This window comes from Camponotus vicinus, unplaced genomic scaffold (genome assembly GCF_025532165.1).
Source record: "Camponotus vicinus isolate PSW18456_S1 unplaced genomic scaffold, iyCamVici1.0 SCAF_13, whole genome shotgun sequence".
In the NCBI taxonomy this organism is placed as follows: Eukaryota; Metazoa; Arthropoda; class Insecta; order Hymenoptera; family Formicidae; genus Camponotus; species Camponotus vicinus.
This window is the reverse complement of record NW_028141949.1, coordinates 13442681-13469901: the sequence shown is the minus strand read 5'-3', so window position 1 is coordinate 13469901 and position 27221 is coordinate 13442681. Positions and strand designations below refer to the sequence as shown.

At 34.8% G+C, this 27221-nt stretch overlaps 1 protein-coding gene across 4 annotated transcripts in view; it reads left to right on the top strand.

Moving 5' to 3' along the window:
* Carpa (Carbonic anhydrase-related protein A) overlaps positions 1 to 27221 on the top strand; it is a 167896-nt gene that overhangs the window by 82302 nt on the left and 58373 nt on the right. The window lies entirely within an intron of this gene.

Genomic DNA, 27221 nt, shown 5'->3' with positions numbered 1-27221 from the left:
CAGCCGGTCGTGCGGCTTCCTAATTTTCTTAATTTTAAGTTACGAGGCCATCGAGTGCCTCCGGGCGCCGGTGAATTTTTTAATCTCAGCGCTCTCCTCCCCCCTTCCTCCCCGCCCCGTCGTAGTTTTTATTAAAAATAAGGCGAGCGCCGATAAGACCGCGCCGGGTCTCGAGTTTAGTGTTGTTCCAGCCCCATGCGGGCCAGCTGTCACACGAAAAAACAATGCCGTATACTCGGGCGTTGAGACGTTCGCATAAAACGCCAAAAATTTCGCTTCCCCCCCCCCCCCGCCCCCCTCGATCGTCGTCGGGCTCGCAGTGGGTGGAGGATAGAGGGAGAAAGAGGGGATATGGCGCGAACCCCGACGAATTTCTCATCGGTCTGTTGACATCATCGGACGCAGAGGAAGTTGTTGATCCCATTTTGGGATTTACGAGCGCCACGGAATTTCGCTATCGATTAACTCGAGTGCCGCAACGAAATTAAGTTTGTCCCGCGAAGTGCCGGTAATATCGTTATCACTGGCGATATTCTTGCAACGGCAAACGCGAAACTTGTCGCGTTGTTTTTCTCAACTAGTTGCTACTTGGCTTCCGTGTGTAACGTGGCTTTCGAAAAAAAAAAAAAAAAAAAAGTTACCCGAGGGAGACGTGATAATATCGCTTTAATGAAATGAAAGAACGCCAAGTATATTAAGTCCGGTACTTAAGTTCACAACGATCGTGATTAGTATATAAGTTGAATAATTTATTAATTCATTATTAAAATGTAGGATTTTATCTTATATTTCGTCTTGGCTACTAAAATTTAATTTTCTTGGGACGGAGTGTCGGGTATAAAATATTTTCCTTATCTCAATATTTTATTCTTTTAACATCATTTTACAAACTATTAATATGGAAGAAGAATTTTCTAATAAAAATCCATATAATTAATATGGAAGAAGAATTTTCTAATTTCGAGATAATCCGCACTTTAAGCACACCCGGTACGCCCGGTACACCGACTTGTTACCATGATCGGTAGCGGATAGGAGTCGATTTTTAGGGTTCACCGATGTCTTATATCGAGGGCAGATGGTCTTCTCGTTTTACAACCAATAAGCGCACGCCCCCGGTCGTGCACTTTGAACTGTCGTTACGTACTTGGCTTTCTTCGAATTTATATAGGGCTCTCCCCAGGGTTTACCTCGCCCCCTTTCATCTGCGAAAAATCTTTTGACATATTTGGAAGCGAAGGTTTTCCCTGGAGAATTTTATTACTCGCCACTTTCTCGCCAAACTTTTTTTTAGCGCGCTCGACACCTATAGTTACTTTTTCGCCAAATTTTTAGCTTAGAAAATATACTCTGTCGAAGAGGAAAATATATTCTTGAATTCGAAAACAAGACTTCTTTTTCTGGGCGTCTCCGGAATTTAATTTGCCAGACGCACGTAACAAATCTCGAAAATATCTTCAAAAAAATTAACCGTGAGTAGCGGACGAATTAAGAGTTTCGTACACGCGATTAATAATTTCCATGGATTTCTTTAATACCGATTACAGGGTTTACCGTGAGTGACATCAGAGCGGAAGGCTGCGAATTTTATAAAGTGCTCGCGAGCGCAGCGTGCATGAGCAATTGCATTTGCGCGTATATTTACGCGGTAGCGGAATAATCTGATTACGTTGCAGCGCAGATTGCGCGACGTGCAAGTTGAGCACTTATGCTTTTTTCGACCTCAAAGTGCAGCGTCGCGGCACAATCATGTTTACTTACTGGGGGGAGGCTCTGATTTTATGAGCGACGCTAGTACATGATATATCTTTGATTTCGCCTCGAGGGCGCTCGAGGGTAAACTACCGGTGGCTGAACTTTGTTATATTATAAATGTGAGATGAAAAAAAGTTTTTAGATATATTGCTTCGATTATATTCGCCAACGTATCGCGTGTCCCAGAGACTTATCGCTTCTTTTCGCACACTACAAATACCGGAGAGAAAGAACGTGAAAATGGCTGGTTTAAAATAGCAATATCGGTGGTGATTTATTTCGTAAAATTGCGTCGCGCTAATCTGCAGTATCACTGATAAACATGAAAAATATCTCTACCTCTAGTCGGTTTTTATTTATTTTAATAGTTTCTGTTTATTTTGATATAACAATAAAATAACATAACAATTGAAATTTAGCTTTCATTTTCAGCTTCTTTTAAAGAAATATTCAATTTTTTTATCAAGGTAATTTTGTGTGTGAATCCAAAGAATTTAGAATTATTATATAGCATATTTAGACATCACACTGAATCAAATATGTGATTAAAAGTATTGTTTAAATTTATTAATTTTATTTTAATATTAATTTTTTTTATTGAGTTTGCATAAACCCGGTTTTTCGTGAAGCTGTTGTTATTTTTCAACAGCTTGCTTTGTTTTACATTTCATTTTCAAGATGCCGTATAAATGTGTCGACTATTTTTATTATGTGTGCGGTAAAGTGACTTTTTTTCACCTCAGAAACGTGCAATTACTTCCTTAATCAAAACAGCATATCACTATTATGTTGTAAGATAGGAAATCAAGATAAGCCCTGTGTGTGGGCACACATTGTTATAATTCATGTGCGGCGAATCGTTGTAGTTGGTTGAAAAATATGGTACGATCAATATCTTTTTTTCGCTTCCTTATGATATGAGAGCCTAAAGGTTATATAGATGATTGTTATTTTTGCATGATGCTTTTCCTTCATCATAGGATCATCGAAAAAAGTGGAAAATTATCAGCTGTTCAAATATCTCATCAATACACGAAGATGACTTGTCTATCCTATCAGAACAATACATCCTGAAGTCTGTTAAAGACATGGAAATTTATTAGAAAATATCGTGAGCCTTAATATATATTTTAACTTCTCTTGCAAAACTTAGCAAATTAAGTATTTTATTTTATTAAAAGAGTTGTGTGAAAATATTTTTCATATTCTCGAAACCTCTAGAGCTAATAAAAATCTCGTAGCGTCATATTTTTTCTCGTCTGATTTTTAGCAAGAATCGACCAATTTTGTAAAGTAAAGAGAAAATTTTTATTTTTTTTTATATCCCAATGTATTAGAGAGATTGTTGATAGTTTTATTTTTCTACGAAGTATACATTTTTTAACGTAAATAAGCAAAATTCAATTTTCTCACTTATTGTACGAAGATAAAACGTTATTTTATTACGACAGTGTATTGGAGCATATCGATTTTAAAAGATTAAACACAGTTACTACACCTACACACATAGGCGCGCACACGCATACACATATACTCAGCTCGGCAGACAGATTCCATAATACGTGGGAATACTCGTGGTTACGGAAATAGGTCGCTGGGATTATTAGGGTCGAGAATTGCAGCGGTGTCAAAGTGAATCATCGTACGAATAAAAACGCGCAGAGATGGCGAGATGGCTTGCGAGAAAATCTCGGCAAATGCAAAACTTTTCCACGACGACGACGACGACGACGACGACGGGATTAAGCTCGAGTTCTCTTTTACTCCTCGCCATGCAACTGGTAGCATTGGCTGCCACTCGGCGAACAGTTTCTTAAGCTCGACTCTAAGAGGGGCGAGGCTGAAGATGAAATTTCCGCGGTGCGACGAGAATATGTCTTTCCGGTTAAAGATGCTAAAAATGTAACGCATTTCCCGAAGAATCGTACACCTAAAGCTCGCGTTGCATTTCCAGCGGAAACTGATATCGCAAACCGTTGCGATTCTAAAATTTAGATGCGATAGATACGCGAAAATGATACTCCTATACGTGACGATGGAAATGCGAACATTTATGCGAGATATACGTATTGTGCGAAAAATCTAAAATTCACTTTGTCGGAGTTAAAGCTCGGTTATTTTTCTCGAATGCGCTTTATAAAAGATGAACATGTATATATATTGGTGATCCAGAGAATGGTAGGTTGACGAAATGAGAAATTTTAGTGAATTGAGAAAAGAAGTGGCGGTTTCTTGGCGGAAATTGTGAACAGTCTGTTTCCTTCTTGTCATCCAAATATTTACTCGAATGAATGGCCTTTTCAAACTCCCGGTTCTCGGGCCGGGAACCTGGGCCGGGTTTGCCTGTTAAGTTTTGGATAGCAACTGAGAGTGCCCGACTACCCGGATATTTGCACATCCGCGTTAAATCACTAACACTAATGTATTTATGAGGTAGAAGTTAGACGAACCTCCATGCAATACGATAATTGAAATTACCGCGCAAACCAGTTTACCGACGGGAATTGCGGGCTCCTACGTTCTAAATATTCGAAAGCTTCGCGATATTTGTATAGCTATATAAAGGGTGTTTGTGCTAGTCAATGGGACAACCGGAAAACGAGTAATTCCTTGCCTCAGACCAAGCCGCCTCAACTTTAAATGCACTTTCCTCATTGTGAATTTTAGTCGAGACACTTTTCAAATTTTTAGACAAGAAAGTCTATAAAAAGATATTAAGTGTAATTATTTGCGTTTAGGGTTGCACAAGATTCAAGACAATATTCGTGAAAATATGATTATTGAAAATTTTCGAAAATTTAAATCTTGGTCTTGAGTGAATCTTTATAAAATCTCGTCTTGCCTTCCTTTTTCTATACAATATGTATCTAATCTGATCATTGATAATTGTTTAAAATATTATTTAACATAATCTTTAATAATATATAATAATTATTATTATTATGTCATTCGTTTTCTTCCCAAAACACAATATATTTTCTTTTTTTATTATTTACAAAAATGCAATCGTATATAGCTAGAATGCAAATGCGGCTGTATGCAAAGTTCTGTGTAGCTAGATAATTATGTAAAATTTTATATTGTTTATTTTTTGTTTATTTCATTAATTGTTTCTAAATTTGCTAGTATAAATATTTTTATTTGTTAAATAAAATTTATCAAGTTTGTATAATATAGTAATTTTTTTCATCTAATATACAAATGTACAGTTTTTTTGAACCAATAATCTGGATAATCTTAGTCTTGGTATTGTCTTGATAATTAATTAAAAACGTATCTTGATTTTGTCTCGAATTTAAGATAAAAGAAGATAATATCAAGATCTTGGTAGAGAGAGAGATTTCGTGTAATTTTATTTATAATTTCGCCACGTTTTTTCTTGCGATATTAAAAGACGTTTTACATCTTAATTTTTTTCGGTTTTAATTTGCATAGTTTAGCGAAAAAATTAGAAATTTCTATAACCCAAGGATCCTTATCCAAATTGTGGAGTTGTCCGCTGTTCAACAAGCATGAAATGGCCGGACTCGACGTTTGGATCCCAACGTGAACAAGGCGGACGGAAATATCGAAATACGAAAGCAAGCAGCGAGGCAATTTTACAAATGGTTGCACGAATACTGAATGTCCTCTAACAGCAAAACAGAGAACTCTGTGTGGCTTTATATAACTAAAATAAATATGCGAAGTAGACGTAAAATTAAATGTTATTTTCTCAATATCTTTTTCTCTCCTTCTCTTCCAAAAATTGAAGAAATTAATATATTTACATAAATTATTGTGATACAAGGAAATAATTTTTGAATTTTTTAAAATGAAAATTCGATTAGATAAAAAACTGTTAGCTGTTTTTTATTATGCAGCTTTAACTCTTTTTGTATCGTCAAGCGTTTTTAATTAAGAAAAGTCAAAGATTTTAAATTTTAATATTTGATAATTTTATAAATATCGCGGTTTGATATTAAAATTAGCGGTATATTTTTAGTTTACTCCAGTGTTGAAGGAAGTGCATGCTTCTTGGGATACATTGTACTTGTACAATGCAAAAATCTTTGATAAGAATAATATCTCTGTGTATATTTAATACCAACTTTTGAAATATTCACCGCGTATCCTGCACATCATTTCTGTAGGTCGTACCTTTCGTACCGCACATGAATATTTCGCGACGCTATCTTTAGAAAGTTAAACGAATGTAACATGAACGTCCTTTAACATTACATACTAAATCTGGAAAATTCCGGTATAAATATATGGAATATTAAAAATATAATATATATTTAAGAATCACATGCAGAGGATGAATCCTGTCACTGTCAGTTTAATGTTCTTCTTATTATCCAGAATAATCCAGAAGGAGCAAAGTAAGTCAAATATTCTCAGCGCGCGTTATATATGAATTTAACATTTTATTTAAATAATTCTTTTTATAATTCAAGAAGCATTGAGGGAATTTCAAAATTGTATTTGCTCCATTTTTCCACGTCAATTTTGTTACGAACATCGATATTCGAATATCGATGGTACAGTTTAACAGTAATTTGTTCTTATAATAGCGAGATTTATGCGGTAGATGTGAGAAGTTTACGTGACTAATTTAGCTATATTGGATGAACACAGCTGCTTAGACACTAGAACCTGCTAGCCTTTGCGGTGAGCAAGTCGATCATTCGGTCAATCAAAGTTTGCTCGAAAGCCCAACTATTCGACTAGCCAGATTACCAGGCGAATACGTGTTCGTTGCAACGGGATGGCCACTCGCGTGCGTAAATCCGGATTCCTATTTGCCGTAGCCAAAGTCGAGTACACCGCCGTAATCAAAACCGTCTCGCACCTACATATGCAAGAGCTCACTTTCATGCACGCCACTCGGCCCCGAGGGAACGCATCGTGTTCATTATTTCGCAGGTAGATGAAGAGGTGGATTCCACGAGTACACGTGTTTATCAAATCTTTGCATTTTAATCTTTAGATTTCCGTCGCTTGCTAAGAAAATCACTGTATATTTACAACTGAACTAATTTATGTACAGTCAAAAGAATTGCATCGCCCCCAAAAAATAACAAAAAACACGCCAGTAAATTCAGTTCTTTATTTTTTTCTTACAGCTGTTTTGTTCGTGTTCATAAAATATGAAAAACTATTATTTATTATTCGATTCATAAAATTAATTAACTATTATATTTACTAATTATTATATTATTATTATTATTCGATTCATAAAATTAATTAATTATTATTACACTTATTTTGGTACTGTTTAAAAGGCGTAACGTTATCGATGCTTTTTAATATAGTCGCGTTAATTATAAATTTTTATATGTCAATAATATATATTATATATATTATTTTTTTCTCTTCTCTACAATCTTCTTTAATAACTGTAAATGTATTTGCAAATATTGTGGAATCAAGTATCAGTAACAATTTAAAAAAAATTATCAAAGAATAGGAAATTTAATATTTTATTATTATTTATTATAATTTTTAATTTTCACGATATTAAAGCATAAAATAAGAGTAGTAAAATATAATTTGATAATATTTATATTATATAGATTTGTGTTGATTAAAGTAATTTTCCTGTTTCAATAAACAATACAATACTTTTGGCCGGTAGTAAAACATTAAATACGCAATATAATCTATTTTGTGGATCTTAATGAGAAAATCCAAAAGGATTATATTGCAATGTGTCATTTTAAATGACACATCTCAGATTACTGAGTATAAATGATTTTTCTTTCTCTTTCCGAAAAATAGAGCGGAAAGTAGGTTACAATTTTCACTCCTGAGATAGAAACGATGCTAGCCAGATAAAAGTAGTGTGCCTTCATTTGTAAAGTGACATTAGGTCGCGCCATAGCTACACTCTCGTGCTATTTCGATATTTTTCACGAGAGTAAACCGAGTTTAAGAGAACCAAAAGAAAAGGAAGAGAAGAATGAATAAACTTTAAAGAAACTGATAATTGATTATTAATTTAAATAAAATTATATGCCTCCGATGTAAAACAGATATGAGTAAAAGCGCAACTTTAATCGATCAGCGACGATGAAAAGATACATCGATGTATATAATTGATTTCCCGCCACGAATATTATTTCCGCTATACATATAATGCTATCCACATGGTGAGGTGCCCGTCATTAATGCAGGTATGAAATGGATCGCGCGCTTTTCGACGGCGCGCGAGAGCGTAACGACGTCATAAAAATTGTCGCAGGTGAAGATTTATGCAGGCCTTTTTGACCCATTCTGCGCGAAATGATGCATTGATCTCTCCCGGTGACACCCTCGCGATATCCGTCGAGCCGTAGCGTTTGCGTCAGGGTCAACGAAATTTTTATCGTGATATATGATCAATAATGGGTCTGGGTCGCGTTAGGGTGACTACGAATTGGACACTTTGCAATAGGGATCAAAGGTTGATCTATATACATATGTAAATCCATGAATTTTGGGGGTATTTACGTCTCCCATCTTTATTTATTTGAAATTTTGTTTAACCCTTCAAATTCCATCATGGTATGTAATTGCAGAGTTTATATAACTCTGTTTGTTCCATATGTACCGAATAGTAATCAAGTAAAATATTTGAAGCCGGACTTTGCGGCTGACAGATTTTACATGCGTAAGAACGCTAATGAAATCCTGCGGTTCGCGTGGCGATCGCATATGCTTCCCGGTCTAACCGGAGAGGGAATTTCTCGGAATTTCACTAATTTGCGAAATGTCATGGAATTTGGCCACGTCATCATACCGCACGTGTCCGATATCTGGTCGACTAGTTGCCGAATCTAGTATGTAAGCTCATGTATGTAAGCTTTTGATGGTCAAAATACCGAGGTTTCATCAAAAGTGTTAATTTTCTACTTAAATAGTTACGTATTTATTTATTTACATTAAAATGTACAAATTTCTCCAATTTATAAAATTATATCGAAAGCCATGTTTGATATAATTTCCATCTTTGAGAAGAGATTTGATTTAAAATTGCACTAATATACAAAAAAAATGAAAACTTCCCTTCCTTTACAAAATTAGTTAATTCTTACTAAAAATGAGGAAAAAGAATATGATATTAAAATATTTTTATTACAAAGCTCCAAGTTTCGAGGTATAATATCCAACTTTTCTAACAAAATAAAACATTTAATTTCCTAAGTTTTGCGAGAAAATTTAATATTAAGGCTCAAACGATTTTCTCGATTAATTTCCATGTTTTTATTAGGCTTCAGATTATATTGTTCTCGTGGGATCGAAACAGTCATCTTCTGATTGTGTAACTGATGGGATATTTGAACAGCTGATGATCCACTTTTTTTCGATAATTCCATTATGAAAAAAAGCATCATGTAACAATAAAAATCATTTATATGATTTTCAGATTCTCACCATATCATAAGAAGATAAAAGGTATTAAATAAGGTACGCGACATTTTAAAAATAAAATGTAAAATAAAACAAAAATAATAGCAGCTTCACAAATAAACAGATTTTTGTTAACTTGATAAACAAAATAAATTTAAACAATATAGCTTCCGTTTTAATCATATATTTAATCTCAATATGATGTGCCTAAATTCTTCAGATTCAAAATTTCCTTGACAAAAATTGAATATTTCCTTAAATTCTAAAATAAACTATATCATAAAAATAAACGCTAACTAAAAGTTTGAACTGCATTATTTCTTTTATCAAACAACTAATAAGAAAATCTCTTTGTTAGAAGCAAAAATATTTTTCACGCTCAGTGTTATCTCTTAAATAATACAATGCGTCTCTTAAATAAATCAAGTTAGGATTTTTGTTAAAGAGGACTTTTAGCAATTATTAGAGTACAATGGAATACGATTGAGGAAACAAGCTTCACCTTCGATTCACACGCTCGATTATGTTCGAGAGGAAGTTCTGGGCTCGAAAGTTCCGGACAGGGATTAAATCGTCGCTGTCACTGTCGCGCGCGAATTTCGGCGCGAGAAATCAAGTCTCGGATAATTAACAAGCCGAATCGAAAACTTCTAATGGCTTCCATTTCTGGCTGCACTAGGCGGGATTAACGAAACGGGTCTACGCATGCAGAAACTTTGTACGAAATGGTCGCCGCGTTATATGTTTCGCGCCGTAGTTGTACAAAAGTTTGCGTGAAGATTTCGAACGTGAGAGCGAATGTATCGGAAATTCTTGCATCGTTGCATTTAGATTCAATCATACATTTGATGTCGCGAGTTAATCGAAGGCGGACTCGAGTCAAATTTTACCAGAGAGCCAAATATACAGAGACAACACAGAGAGTTACCTCGAATTTTCAAATTAAGTGAAAATGTTCACGTTTAATCAGACACAAATGACACTTTACCTCTTATCACAATTTTCCGGCGACGAATTTAATCGAAATAATGCTTCGGCGAGGGGACAGGATTGTGGAAATGGAAATAGATATAAAATGACTTACATCATGTGTATACAAATATAACAGTCTTAAATTTAATCATGTAATAGGTAACACTAATTAGGATGGCAATCTAATTCAAATAAAATTTCTGCTGGAAAGGGAATCAAATGGATTCAAAATTATTAATATTCACTTATATCTAGAGCGCCAATACGTGACCTCAATCGCGTAACAGGAATCAATTATACACATATATATTGCTGTCATTTCACTTAATATAAAATCGATATTCCGCTCGTCGTTATTAAAAAAATCGAAACGCATGTTATTTCTGACGATTAAATCGTGACCTGAGGAAAGAACAATATTTTCCAGTTCGCCGCGACGTGTGTCACCGTTGCTTTCAAGCGAAAGTGAAACAGATCGGCGTATAACGCGACGTCGAATGAATATTCCAGATGGCCGAGGCTCTCTCGGCGAGAGAGATACGGCGAATCGAGCAGCAGTAGTCGATGGAACGCACAATACGACCCCGCGGCTTTTGCCACCGCGACGTGAGGGAGAATGAAGGGGGATGAAGGGGGATGAATGGCTCTTAGCGTATATTTTTCCGCGTGTGTGAGTTTCGCGGGCGATTTGCCGGCGCAGGAACGTCGAGAGGAAGAGCGGCCGGAATTAAAGAAGTGGAATAAACATGCAAATGCCGGCCACTTTCCATCTTTATCACTTCGCGCTGAATGCAAGTGCGCCGACTTAACTGCGCCCACACCGGCGACGAGGGACGCACGAGATGGAAAAAAACACAAGAGGCGAGGGGGAGATTTTCTTTTCTTCCGAGTTTCGTTTTATTCCCTGAAACAGCTACGCGGTCACGAATGGCGAGTAAATTGGATGCCCTGGAATTATTAAGGAGTTTAAACCTGTCGTTAATATATTTTATATTTTCCCAAAAAATTATAATAAAAATTATAATAAAAATTATAATAAAAATTATAATTATACATTCGAATAAATTGGTTTATTTTAGACAAAATAAGAAAGAGTAAGACAGAAAAATACTTCATTTTTTTAGAAGAAGATAAAATTGTCTCTCTTCCTTCTTTTTCTTTATTTCTCTTTAAGGGAGACTTTTTGGAGGTGAATTTTTCGACGAGCGATTCTTCGTATCGATCGATACAATACGATTAGAAGCGTGCTCTCAGAATGGCTCGAAGTAAATTTGTCACACCGGCGCTCGGTGAAACGTATTTTCTGGGAAGCCAGATTGCGGGGTAGTAGAGGATAACGCGCGGATAAAGCCGACGTATGTGCTATCAATCACGTTGCCGCTGGTTGCTGTTGTACATCACTCTTTGCGATGAGTAGTCACTCGCAGGCGACACAATCGTGTCGTTATCGCGTTACACAGTGCCATTGTGATTTACGCTCGATATCGCATCTTGACAGAGATTTTTTTTTACGAAACAAATTTGTCGCTTGTAAAATATCCATAGAGTGAGTTCGACGGCTTTTCTTGCTGGTTCTATCTGCGTACGGATTCTTTCGCGAGGACGCAGCCGTGAGTTTGACATAACTTCATTTAAATTATTACATCAAGCTGCGATGTAATTTCAAATTGCAATTATAAACGACGAAATCTTATTATGCGCAACTTATTATGCATTCATGCAATTTAACATTCGCCAATTTAACATTCACGAAACGTGAACCGGAGTTAGGAAATATTAGCGAATATGCCGTTTATAACACGATGTAAAAACATAACGTTGTTGGCCTTAAGGGTGCAGTCTACTCTGGCAGTATGAAAAAATTATAATTTTTAGCAATTTTTTTCAAACAATAAACGAAATAAATAGAGATCTCAAAAATAGAATAAACATAAATTAATAATAACAGCCAATAGCATAATAAAAATAGGGGAAGTAAAAATTGATAAAGTAGAAAAAATCGTGTGAAGAATTCAAAAGAATTAATTTTAATTTCAATTAAAATTTTAAAATGATTTATTTTAAAATAAAATGAACTCCTTTTTTAAATAATTTTTTTTAATTCGCATATTATCGTGCAATTGGCTCTTATTAGATTCGTATTATTAATTTTTGAAGAATATTAAAAATTACTCCTTTTGACGTTTTACATATGACGTTTTACATGATTCCATTCATGTTTAAATAGTACATCAATATTTTTTAATTATGGATATTTAATTTCTTTGATCAATATCAGTTTTTAAACGTGTTAAAAAATGATATGACATGCTGTTCGTCTTTCGCGTGTAATTGTTTAAAATGAATAAACTCGTAGTTTTATTATGTAGGATATTTATGGGCTATTGATTTTACTTCTATTAGAGAAAATTAAAAAATAGTGCCATTTTAAAATTAGATATTTCAATTTTGCTGAAATTCATTCATTTCTTGAAAAGGTCAGAAATATTAATTGTTAACCTTTTAAATTCTATTTAAATTTAGTAACCTTAAAAAATGTTCTCTTTTATTTAAAAATAATTGAAATTATTTAGTTTGTTAATTTTTAGATATCTGTTGCATCAACTTTGAAAACGTTCTGAAAAGCGCATTTAAAAGTTCACTTACTCGCGTGCTATTCTATTTCAAATTTTACAATTTTGCCAATTTTGCGAAATTTTCACTAAAATTTGAGAGATATATTCTTCAAACATCATACTTTCCAGAAATTTAAAAACAATTTTTTAAAATTTTATTTTCCAAAGTAGACGGGGCTTTTAATTAGCACACTTGCCGGCAAATATTCGACTTCGCGATGACCTTGCCGGCTGAATTCGCGGGTGGACGCAAAACTATTTGGAGGATGTTTTTCGGAATCTCGTTTCCTCGTCGGCCTGTTAGTGTTGCCCGGGAATTATGTGGAAAAATATTCTTTGCGTGCGGTAGACGGCTCGTTTCAGTTTGGGTAGCTTGGAGAAAGGAGAGCAGGAGCAGAGGAGAGAGAGAGATAGAGAGAGAAAGAGAGAAAATGAAAGAGGGAGATAGCGTAAGCCGGAGAGGAGCAGCAGAAGGGCCGCACAGAGATTAAACGAAATTATTTAAATGCCGTAATTTAACATCCCGACTACCGGCGACCGGACTTGCTTCGCAGGTGTTGAACATGCATGTATGCATAGAATATGTTTCCGGAAAACCGACTCCGCTCCGCATCGGGTCCGGTCCGGTCCGGTCGGCTGGCGGACCGGATGGTTGGCTGACTGTGGAGTGCGCGTGCATACATTATTATAGCGGGTGTGTGTGGCCGACCGGGGAGAGCGACAAGAGCATGGATTTCAAACAAGCGGGTCCCTCATGCGCTCTTTCGTTATACGGTATACGTGTCTGTTTATCGGACACGCGGTCCATCTTCGTGTACAGGAAATTCTAATTAAACAGGAGATTAACCGTGTTCGCGCTTTCACTGATATCACGCCCCCTCAGATTTAATCGTCCACGCAGCACATAGTTTCTGTCGATGAAATTTTCTATTTTCTTATTATATTTTATAATAAGAATAATTATAATAATTTATTTTAATGAAATTAAAATATTATATATATTTTAAAATATATATTTAATATATATATATTTTAAAATATTATATATATTTTATAATAATATATTTATAATATTATATATTTTAATAATATATTTTAAATATATTTTTAAAAATATTTTTTAATAATATATAATATATATCTTATAATAATAATTATATTTTTAATAACAATAATAATACAGTCTAGCTTTTATTTAACTGTAAAAAAAAGACTGCCTTTTTAGCGCGTTTCAACAGCCAACTAGAAAGAAATTGAATAAGATTGAAATGAAAACGTTCGTACCTCTGTAGTTCGATGATTGCGATGCTTCTCGCCGCGTAAAACGTATCGCCAGTTGTGGCATAAAAGGACGAAGGACATGGCAATGGCCGGAGACCGTAATAAAGTATACACGTACTTTCCGCGAACGTAAAGATTGTGACTTTTACAATCCAATGCTCGGCGATTTATGAGATTTATCTTTTTTCCCAGGCTCTCTCGCGAACCCGTGTTACATATAACGGGAAATTAGGGCAACTAGAGACGCGGGATCGATTCAACTCGACGGTTCAAACGTAAATAGGCAGAGGCCAAACGAGTGATCGCGTGATTGATTTTGTAACTGACGTAGATAGAGCGGGCGGCTCGTAATTACCGGTACATTGATACATTACCGGTAATTACTGACAAAGACTTCTCGGACTCTAATCGTTGATCGTGTTATCACGATATTCGTCGCACAAACATGTTTTCGAGCTTCGCAAAAATGTGCAGAGAGAATCGCGAAGCGCTCAAACTTAGCATCTGAAGAGTTGCTTTCTACAGTATCGCATCATCTTTCAAAAAAAAAATATATAAAAAGGATAAGTAAATGATTGAGTTTTTTATTTTTTCTACCTGTAGCTGTTTTACTCATGTTCATAAAGTATGAAAAATATATATTATATATTATTCAGTTTCTAAAATTAATTAATATGATAATTATTATGACACTTGTTTTGATAATGTTTGATAAAGTACGTTATCACGTTAGTCATATAAATAACGTCAATAATATATGTAACGTAAATATATTATTTATTTCTGCCAACAACTTTAAAAAAACTATTGTCAGAAATGTCAAGAGACACTATTTAAAGCAAAGATAGGCTATTTTGAAAAGTCAGAAATAAATTATTATTTATTATAATCCTTAATTTTCACGAATTAAAGCCTAATAAATAATAGTAATAAAATTAATTTGACAATAGAATTAATTATATAATTAATAATACAATTATATAATATAATTTAGTATTATTTCTATGTATTTTTATAAAGTACCGGTTTTTCACAAGTAATACAATATTTTGACAGTGGCATAGATGATCATTGCATTTGATTTTGAAAGATACCTGACACAGATTTTTCACCTCACGATGATACAAATTTCGTCAATTTCTCCGAATCAATTAATTAATCGCGAATATTGCGCGGCAATAAATGTCCGTGTACTTGTATTTACACCCGAGCAGCTGAAGGCAATAACGGCATTAGTGGTGGGATTACTACGTTTCCGAAAAAAAAAAAGGATCCGTGAACAAACGATCACGCGACAGGTGCTATAGCAGCTGATTGCAAAGTTTGCCTCCACCTTCTCCTCCTCCCTCAACCGCTTCCGTTCATACAGCGGCACGGATATTTAAATGAAACATTCAGCTCTTTCTCTTTATCACGCTTTTCAAGGAATTACTTGCAATATCACTGATACGAGCAATAAAATTATGACCCGAGGGTGAAAGAGCGTTCGCGCGACCGCTCGAGGGTCTGCTTTTTCTCCGCCGATGAGATTGCCGGTTCTAACTAAATGTGTCTTTTTTTTCTTCCTCCTTTTTTTTCACCGCGGACTTTTTGCAATCACGCGCATAAATCCACGCGTGCACGTATGCGATCGTAAATTGTAAGCCGTGCGATAGGAAACTAGTGGTCGATATATCGACAAGCGATAAATAAATATGTCCTACTGGCATAGATGCAAACTAATAAATCCGCCGTGTCTCCAAGTTAACCAGCAAAATTTCGATCGATTGCGAGAGTCTCGTAATGAAGTCGTCACCGTCGTCCTTCTCGGCGTCTGACGAAGATACGAAGCAGACAGCTGCGTTATTCACACAGCGTAAAAGCTTCGATTAAACTTATACGAAGAGTACCTACCTATAGAACGCTTCTCGTATACCTGTAAACGCGAATTAGCCGACTAATCTCAGACGGAGAAACGGAAACTCGGAAATCGATCGCGTGCGAGCGCCGATCCAAGTTCACTCGCAGAGTCAATTGTGAGAAAAGTATCTCTTTTTCAGGGAATAATAGAGCAAAGTTGTATTAGCCCAGAAAATAATTGATATATTTGAAAATATTATTTGTATAAAAATGACGAATATTATCTCTTAATTTTAATTCGATATTTTATAAAATTCACTTGTTTTTATTTTCAAAAAAAATTGCGTAAATTTACAAATTAATATAAAGTTACTCGTATATTTATCATTAATTGTGTTCGAATAGCTACCGCTGCACTATTCAAGATTGAACGCATACATACATTGTCGAGGCCTTATACATATTGTCTTAATTAATAGCCTTGTATTAGTCGGGAAAGTAATTGATACATTTGAAAATATTATTTATAAAAACTTTCAAAAATTCTCTTAATTTTAATTCGATATTTTATCAAATTCATTTGTTTTTATTTTCAAAAAGGAGAATCCCTAAAATCGCGTGCAAATTTACAAATTAATATAAAGTTACTCGTACATTTATCATTGTGTTCGAATGGCCATCACTGTACCATGCACTATTCAAGTTGAACGCACACATACATTGTCGAGGCCTTATACATATTGTCTTAATTATTATATTGTCTTAATTAATAGCATTGTATTAGTCGGGAAATAATTGATACATTTGAAAATATTATTCATGAAAACTTTCAAATATTCTCTTAATTTTAATTCGATATTTTATAAAATTCATTTGTTTTTATTTTCAAAAAAAAAATCGCGTAAATTTACAAATTAATATAAAGTTACTCGTATATTTATCATTAATTGTGTTCGAATGGCCATCGCTGTACCATGCACTATTCAAGATTGAACGCACACATACATTGTCGAGGCCTTATACATATTGTCTTAATTAATAACATTGTATTAGTCGGGAAATAATTGATACTTTTGAAAATATTATTCATGAAAACTTTCAAATATTCTCTTAATTTTAATTCGATATTTTATAAAATTCATTTGTTTTTATTTTCAAAAAGGAGAATCCTAAAATCGCGTGCAAATTTACAAATTAATATAAAGTTACTCGTACATTTATCATTAATTCTGTTCGAACGGCCCTCTGCGCCGTACCATGCATGTTACGCACTGTTCAAAATTGAACGCATTACCGGAGTTACAGGAGCAATTGTCTTAGTTAATTAACGAATTTACAACTATGCTCTGGCGATATCGTTATCGCTGCGTGTTAAATAGAGCCCTGTTGCAGAGTGTTAGAATCCTCTTATAAATTGGCGTCGCGAATTATATCGCGTTGGTGGGCAAACATTGCTCTAATTGTTACGCACATACAAAGAGAGAGAAAAAGAGAGAGAGAGATGTGTTCTTTTATTTTGTTTAGAAAGAGCCCATCGCGCGCGACCGTAAAATGCGATGAAATTGTTTTACCTCGCGTGGTGAAAACTATGTATATATGTATACCCGACCGTGTTTACTCGTCACTTTGCCGCATTGATTAGCGTAAATGGGTGATGGGAGAGGGGCCGCAAATTTTCGCGCACGCGAAATGACAAATTACTGAAACTGTAAACGTCATTATATTTGTAGCATGACGAAACTGGTAATTTACTCTGTTTTACCGCGTTTTATTGGAAAACTGCAGACGTATCGAAGTTGATTTGCAAACTCGATATATGCAAATTACAATTTATATTGGCCGCGGGAATGATTTTATTACGCGGCACATCTTTCTGAATATAACTATTTGTACGAAGAGCGATATATAATTTCCTCCGCTCAAAGAGATGAAGATTTTGCAAATGAAAAAAATGTAACTTATGTATTTATCAAGTGCATTAAATACACAACACTTTTTATAAAATTGCTAAATTTTTTCGCTTTCGTTTTCGCTTATGAAAATGGTAATATTGGATCGCATTAGCTGGCTACTCCGTCGCGGCGTATTCTCGTTAAGATTTTGAAGCTAACTCGATTTTTTTTTTCGAGGGATTACACGTAATGGTGGGTTTGCGGCCACGAAAGCTGATGAAATTTTCAAGCATTTCGAACACCTGATCTGCCATAGCAGTTCAGTGTGTCTATGAGGGAAATTCGCGCCCGTATTTTAGCTCGATGCATTTTGGATAAACTCGTAGTCTCCCTGGACTACAAGTGGTCCATTAGCTTAAGTGAAATATAAATGAATATCGACTTTAAAAATACCGGGAAGACAATTACAATTATAACTTTATCAAGTGTCTTGTGTTTACAGCAGTATATATTTATCGCGATATCAATTTCTTAATTTATAATATAAATTAGAATATAAAGGTACAGAGAGATTCTGAAATTTGTTTGTTATCTATTCAAGATAGACATAACAAAAATTGTTTTCTTTCTAGAAAACAAACTTTGAGAAAAAACAAACTTGGATTTTCTTCACGATTTCTTTATATGTAATATTATTTTTGTTAATATAAGAATTTGGCAAGATGTATTTTTATTTTATTTATTTTTAAAAGTAATTTTAATGAATTAATGAGAGTTTTGCAGTTATATCAAACATGACTCGGATAATTTTCAGTTAGATGCATAACAAAATTCTTATTATGCATTTAACTGAAAATTGCAAATTATCCAAATTATGTCGTGTTTAATATTATTTGAATCGCAAACTCTCATTAATCCATTAAAATTATTTTCCAAAAAGAGATAAAATAAAAATAATAACTAGTTTTTTTAAAATTATATAAAATTATATACAGACAATTCATTCAAGTTCAATTTTGAAGAATTTATCTAATGAAAAATAATAATTACAGAACCATATGGACAATTGAAATGCGGTTTACATTTAAAATAGTGGTTAGTCCAGATCTATCATAAAAAAAAAGTCAAAAATAAAAACTCACTTTGCAATAATCAAAATATAGATGAAAACAAAAATAAAATTTTGAAAATAAGAATGAAGCTTGTTTTTTTTCACGAAAAAAATCATATTTTACGAAAAAAATATTTTGTTTTTTTTTCTATTTTTATCTCTATCCATTCACACTTTTGCAGATTAATAATTTATCGAAACTCTTTAACTTTAAATCATTGACTCTCTCCACACAATGGATTATTTATACACATAATGGTCGTTTGTGTAAATTACTTTTCTGGAATAATGTAGTGCCCTAAAAAAATAGCAACGTGCCAAATCACGCCTACAAATCGACGTAGACGTCGATGGCCACGGTAGCTTTTAAAATCAATAACGCGGCTTTTTAATATCTCGTCGCGCGTGACAAAATATTTCACGCGGATATTTCAAATACTTTAATCGCGCCGGGATTTACGCGCCGTAAATCTCGCGAACGGTGTAAAATTTAATTCATTTGCCCCGTGCCCAGTGCATTTTTCACTCTCCAGACTAAACTCGTTCTCCCCTGCCGGTCGTTAAAACCGGTTGCCATTACGACGAAACGCCAAATATCGGATGTGCAGGGATGTGTACGTGCGTGTGAGATAATACGTCGATGTTATATTGAAATTAAATGTAATTGTAACGTATATAACGTGTGCACGCACATGTAACTTGCACGAGAGACACGCGCGCGACTGTGTCGTTTACGGTGGACGTGACGTTAAAACAGCATTACATTATTACGACGTGCGGCATTATATCCGCTTCGTGTTATCATCCCGAAATCCTTCTGAGCCCTTTTAATGAGCGAAGTTCAGAATGCGAAACAGTGTTTCGCCGGCGGCAAAAAAGTGTGACACGTGGAAACTAGCATCGCCTGCAACGTTATGCATCGACAATTAACTTTCCTGATCTTCTTGCGCGCTATCCTCGGGGTGCACTTAGTGGATGCACCGAAAGGCGGGTCGTCAACCCCTTGATGCTTCAGTTCAGCTTCAGTTTACCGGAGCTCCAGTTCTAACTTCAGCGTGCACTGACATTGCACCGATCCTCCAGGCGTTTGTTTACGTTGCACGTGTGTCGTTTATTATCCGAGCGAAACTATGAAAGCAGTCGGCGCGTTTAACGCTGATTTCGTACAAGTTATACCGCTTGTAAACACGCGATATTCGGTCCTAATGGATCTGCGTTGGCGAAATTGCAGCTCTACTTCGTACGATGTATAAGACGATTTTTTTTTAAATTAACTCTCAAAAGTAATTATGCTTGAAATTAAGTAGAAAAGTATTTTATTGCGCGAAATATGTGACATTTTCTTTATGAATCTTAAACATTTCTTATTTCCTGACTTATTCGCGTCATAATATTTCTTTTATTAAAAATGAAATTTACTTCAAAAAATCTATATACGACTTCTCTTTTTGTATCAACACTGACGAATAGAAAGAGATAGAGAGAAGAGATTTAAATTGAAATAAATGAAGAAGAAACAAAGAAGAAATAAATGAAGAAGAAATGCCAGAGAAATTTGCAGAAATTCAAATTTCTTCTTTATGAACGAAGAAGCATTTATAAATATTAATCACTTGAAAATCCATATTTTTTATACTAAACAACTTTTAAATTTCTACAAATGAATTTTTCTAACAACACAATGACAAGAATAGGAAACCAATAAGATTTGAAAGACTCAGACGCGTCATTAGAGTTAGCCAGGTGACATGGATTAATGTGAGAGGAAGCGCCAAGAGATTTTAGGCCGAAAAGAGCAGCAAATCCAGAGCCAGATAGCAACGAGCGAAAGGTAACAAGTGAAAAGCTCTAACAGTCCGTTGACGTGTCTCGGCGTCGTTAACTTGGCGGTCGTGATATCTCACCGTGTAATTCGTCACTTTTCAACGTCGGTGGATTCTCCCATCGATCCATCGCGACTTCACGCACTTTGGCGGGCATCCGATCGGCTACAAATTTACCTGCGGCACGCCAATCCTTATTCCACAGCCGTTATTCCGTAACGGACGGGAAAATTATCGGCTTCTTTTCTCCCGGCTTTAGAAAAATATTTGTTCTTTCCGATCCCTCGATCGCAATTGCGGCTTCTACCTCTCTCTTTGGTTATCGACGAGTCCCGATTTTAAATGGAGGTAGATCTAAAGTTCTCCCGTATATTCTCTTGGCCGATAAAATAAAATTGACTAAATATTTCTTTTTCTAACATCTTGGAATTTTTACAAATTTTACAATTATTCAGAAACTAAATTATACTTGAAGTTAAATAAAAAAGTACTTTTCTTTATAAGTTTTTAGCATTTTTTTATTTGCGAATTATTCGTGCTTTTTACTAAAAATAAAATTTACTTTGAATTGATCTCTCTGTATCATTATTAAAGCGAACAGAGAAAAAGAAAGAGAGTAAAAGAGAAAAAAGGAGAGATCTGTTATTTTGAATTCTCGGTAGACCTAAAGTACACCCGTATATTCTGTTAATCAATAAAACGTAAAAATCTCTTTTAACAAGAATTTTACTAAATATTTTTTCCAACATTTTGGATTTTTTTTTACAATTAATCTCAGAAACTAAATTATATTTGAAATTAAATAAAGGAGTTTCTCTATAAATTTTCAACGCTTTATTTCCCGAGTTATTCTTGTCTTCGGGACGTTTCTTTTATTAGAAACAAAATTTACTTCGAATTGGTCAAAGGATTTGTACATCTGATCTCTCTGTATCAACGCTGTAGGCGAATAGACAGAGAAAGAAAAACAAAAAAGGGCAGAGGTCTGTTATTTTGAATTTCCAGTAAACCTAAAATACATTCGTACATTTTGTTGGTCAATAAAAAAAAAGCTCTTTTAACGAAAAATTTCACTAAACTAAATATTTTTTTTTCAACATTTTGGAATTTCCTTTTTGCAATTAATTCTTATAAACTGAACTATATAAAATTTGAAATAAAAAAAATACTTTTATCTCTTATATAAATTTTTATCTCCCGAATTATTCCTGTCTTCATGACGTTTTTTATTAAAATAAAATTTACTTCAAATTGATCAAAAGATTCATATATCAGCGAACATATTAGAAAAAGAAGGAGAAAAGAGGAGAGGGAGAGAGATGCGTTATTCTGAGAATTCTCACGCGCGCGGGGGCGGCTTAGGACGCGAAGGTGGCTTAGGACGACGAGCACAGTAGGGCGCAAAGTCCAATTAAGATGTTTTTCGAGTGGTGAGGGGCTTTTAGTCCGCAGACATCGGCGTATCTAGACGCCGCGTCGCCTCGGCCTACCGCGAGAGGAACTGAATTCATATGCATACATGAATACATTTCGCGCTGTTCCCCAATCAACCTGTTCGTGCTCGCCCCGTAGACGGCGAAGCTATTGTCCGCGGATTGCCGTACACCGACGGATATTTTTTGGGACACGGAATATCCACATGCTAATGAACGGCCGTCTCGTTTCTCCATTTCGCACTCCCTCTCGGATTATAATCCTCGTTGGGATCTGGGGGGATGAACACGCGACGCGGCTAATTATGGGTATCATAATTTGCTTGATTAGGATTGCTTTTGAATGATCGCGACCACTATTTTCAACTGGAAGAGACTCAGTGAAATTGTAATGATTAATTTAACATTTATTGAAAAACGATTGTGCCCGAATACTTATTTTAATTACAGAATATTGAATTTTTTAGCGCCTGAAATAAACAATTTATATAAAAGATGGTTTATAGAATATTTGATTAGAAATCGAATATATTCGCAATTAAGCGAAAAGCGAATCAGGTTTTTTTATTTAATTATATTTAATTGTTTATAGCTCGATTTTCTTCAACAAACATTTTATTGATACAGTTTGTGATCGATTTTATATTCAGTAGAATATGCAATTATCAAGGAAAGAAAGGAGAGACACTAATGACACTTTGATACATTGAAGTATAATTACGTTATGTATCTTTTCTTTTTACGGTTTTCCCTTCGTCACGAAATACTCCGTCTTTGATGATATCGTTACACAGTTCGATTCGATTTGTAAGAGAGACGATGTCGCGACGACATTGATTAATTATACAACGGCAATTAATTTGGAAGTGATGCGACAGCTTCAACAACGTCGAAGCCGAAGCGAAGACCCTCCCCGAGATGATGTAATTTTCGGACAATAAGTCGTGAATTCTTAATATTTGATCCTTACCGTTCCTCTTTCATTAATCACGATGGATATAAATATCGTTTTAAAAAGTGTCGTTATTAATGACGATCCGCTTTTAAAAGTGTTTTCAATCCTAAAACTGAACAAGCTATATTAAGTGGCATCTATTTTATGCGATAATCTCGGTTCGAAAATTTTGTTGAAAAAATTATGATTCTCTAACCGCGAGGGGTTTCACGGTCGATTCTATGTTTGACTTTCTAAAGAAAAATGTTAGCGTCCGTGATTTATTTTTATCAGAAACGTATCTAGAGACTACTTTGTTCGAACAACCAGTCGGCCGGTGCGAATACCCTCTTATCGTCGGTGGGAAAAAATCGCGGGAAATAGATCGGAGGTTGCGTCCAGCAGGAAGAATAAGGGACTAATTCTTTCGGGCTTTTGTACAAACTTCTGATACGTCCAAAACGCGAATAAATCTCGCCGGAGTATATCGTTGTAAGTTCGAGGAAACTTTTTATCGATGAAATCATACTTGAAAATACATTCCTCTTTCTCGGATTTTACACGTGTTTGTGCGTACGTGTAGATTTCAAACTTCAACTTTTCGAAACTAGATTTGTAACTGAAAAAATATATAGGGAAGTTTGCGAGAAATAAATTACGGCCTGCGTTTTTTTCATCAAATTATTCCGCATACGGTAATAATTAAGATGTTGCAATTTTTCCAGCCTAATTAATTTAATCCTATCTAATACATTAATCTCTCTCCTTTCTCGGGTTGATTAAATTATTTAATCTCTTTGAAAACTTTTCAAGAAAACTTTCCACATCCCCGTTCGAGCCAAATATATACACTTTGCTCCTATTACTAAGAATTCTTATCACTCCTCTTTTGAGAGCCCAAGCTATGATATAAGCGACTTAACGATCTGGAGGAGATGGCGGCTATGAAGAAAATAAAATCAAGCGTTCTTGGAGAACTTCCTCAACTTTTGGAGGACCTCCGGCGTCATTATATTCCTTATATCGACCTTTGCCGCTTTCGTGGCAAAACTCGATGGTCGGTCGCGACACTTTTCATGTTCTCACAGGAGTCGATAAATCTTCCATCCGTTTGGTGGGCACGAAAGAGAGAGAGAGAGAGTTTCCCGAAGAGAATCGAGAACTCGCCAGAGCAGCCAGCTACTCTCGGCCAGACCTTCGCGATATATTTTTTACAGCGTGCTGAAAGAATTTTCTCTGTTTTCACCGCTGTTGAGCTCTTTTTCACTTTGCCGCGGTAGCGTAAGCTATCGACGAATCAGATTGAAAACCCGTGTTACACCCGCGCGACTTAACGGAATTCTTACGTAAACTTCTCGCGAAAGTCAGTCGCTCGGCTCGTTTATTTGGTCGAGTTTACTGCGGTTTTTTAGTAGATCGCCAAATCGTGTCCGTAAAAACCGCTACTTTCTTCAACGACAATTGAAACGTTGCGAGAGATTTCTATTGTGCGCTATAGGATCAGATGAAAAATTGAACGAGATATCAGGATTAGTCTTGATATTGTTTCGTCTTGATCCGAAATTCGAGACAAGATCAACAAAATTTTTAACTAGTCATCAAGATAATATTGAGCTAGGATTGTCAAGATTATTGATTTTTAGAAAAGCTAAAATATGTAAATTAGATGAAAAAATATCACCATGTTATATTATGAATTTAAAAAATTTTATTTAATAAATAAAAACGTTTATGTTAACAAATATAAAATAATTAATAACGAAATAAATAATATACAAATCGAAAAGTTTTTATTACAAAGATTCACTCAAGACCAAACATGACGAGATAAAAAAAATTTCCGAAAATTTTCAATACTAATAAAATATTTTTACTAATATTATCTAGTCAGATGTGACGTCTGCAATGTTAAAATATATAAACACGAAAAGAATTTTAATTAATATGATATAGAAGAAAAAAATTTCTTATTCATAGTATAAATCGCTAAATTTGACAAATACTTTTAAAGTAAATATTGAATAACTATTTTTAAAGATGATATTTATCTGTTTCCCTAAAAATTGTGAATTAATCTATTTTAATTTATTAATTATCTCCACCTTAACGAATTAATTAAAAGAGACGAAGGCAACTTATTAAATTGCTCCTTTCTTTCTCCTATTGCTTATCTCCTATTCCACATTTTTAATTCAATAAAATAGATCTTTATATTTCGAATATAATTACAAAGAATACTTTTATACTTTATAATTTTACACACATACACATATACATATAGATAGAGTTCTCGCAAACATATGCTAATTCTACAATTAACTTTTAAATTTATTTTCAGAAAATCATTTACATATAATATGAAAAGTAGTATTCTTCTTATGTATACACTCTTATACATTGATCGACGTTCAAATAAACGTTTCGGTAAAAGTACGAGTGCGCATCGCATTTATTAGAATAGTTCGCTGTATATTCAATGGTAGCAGCCAGGGGTCTTTGCTGACGCGTAAATATATATGCTAATGAATACCATGCAAATAACCGCGCTCCCTACTTTCCCTCAACTTTTCTCTCTCCGGGACGCGCCATTAACACAGTTTTTACAAGCATTTGGTTTTTAGATCTTACGCGCCGTATCTACCGCTGTTACTGGCCTCACGTTGTATTAAGCGAGGCGCTTGTGAGTTTGTACGTCACGATTTTTCGCGAAATTTAAATGTCGCAACGGAACACACGTCTCTTTCCCGCCTCGTTTACGTTTTCCGTCCACGCGAGTTTTACAATGTTCCGAGTCGGCTGTTCAAAAATTGCTTTACACAATTTTCCATAATACAATTCGCACCGCGAAACAGACAGTTTCGCTTTATTTCGAAGTGAATTAATATCCCGTGCTGTAATTGCATAATATAAATTAAATATTAATTATTAAGCATTAAATAAATATATTATTTATCTCACCCAGAGATACTTTTATGATAAACTTCGTGCGTCGTGATACATAAATTTTTAAAAAACCTGGAGGAAACAAGAAAATCCAAAAATTCTTTTTGCGCGTGTCTTATAATTTATTTATTCTTTTATAATACACTGTGATATTATTTAATTAAAATTTGTCTTTTTTTGTAATTTTTTCATAGAATGTAAGTTTCATAAAAATAAAATAACAATATTGTTTTTTTTTTAATATTTTTTTAAATTATATAATAATTGTAATTTTTTAAAATATTTTTTAATATATTTTATTGTGTCTTTAAGATGTATGAAATATAAATATGCAAAAAAGTTTGAAATAATCAATCGGTTCATATTTTAAGTAATTGGATTACAGCATTGAATTGCCATTAATATTAATCTTTCGCTTATCCTTGCCACGAATTTATTATCGAGATTATTACAAAACTTCCTATTTCGATCCTTCTATTTAATACGAAGAACCCCATCACGATTATTCGATTTTCTCGCGCCTGCGGAAATCATTAAAACGCGGCTCAAAGCCGATCCGATCCCGGCATTTTTCAAACAGCTCTAGCCGTCGATTAATTGTTTTTATCGAGGCGATCCACTCTGTAGGGGCTAATCCATCCTTGATTAATCCCACTGCCGTTCTCGAGTGGCGTGTTGCTTCTTATCGGCGGAAATCTGACGGCAAGGGAAGAAATTCGACTCGACTTGGCTCAACGATAGCAGAGGAGGAAGAAAAAGAAGAAGCAGAAGAAGAAGAAGAAGAAGATCGGGCCAAGATGGAGCGATGAGTGAGAAAGAGGACAAGAAATTTCCAGCAATTATTCCTAGCGCTCATCAGCTTATAATTAGGTCGGTTAACGAGGATAGAAATGAGGCAGACCCGAGTATTCTTATTTTTTTTCGCGCTAGATCACTCTCTCTCTTTCTCTCATTAGGAGAGGTGGATAATTAAAACAGGTGTTTAAGGGCTACAGCCGCATGATGACGTCGTAGAGGAAGGAGGAAAGGAACTTTGCGTTGCGGCGGGTTAGAAAATACTGCTCACAAAGTGAGGATCCACCGGGATTGCCGAGGGAGGATGCGGACGAGGGGAGAAGGGAGAGGACCAGGCTACCACACTTAATCACTTTTGCTAATTGCAGAATGATTGCTCCGCGCTTGAAGTTTCAATAATGGGGTTGTTACACACCTCCCTCTCCCTCTCTCTCTGTCAGGTCCGCCTTCGTAA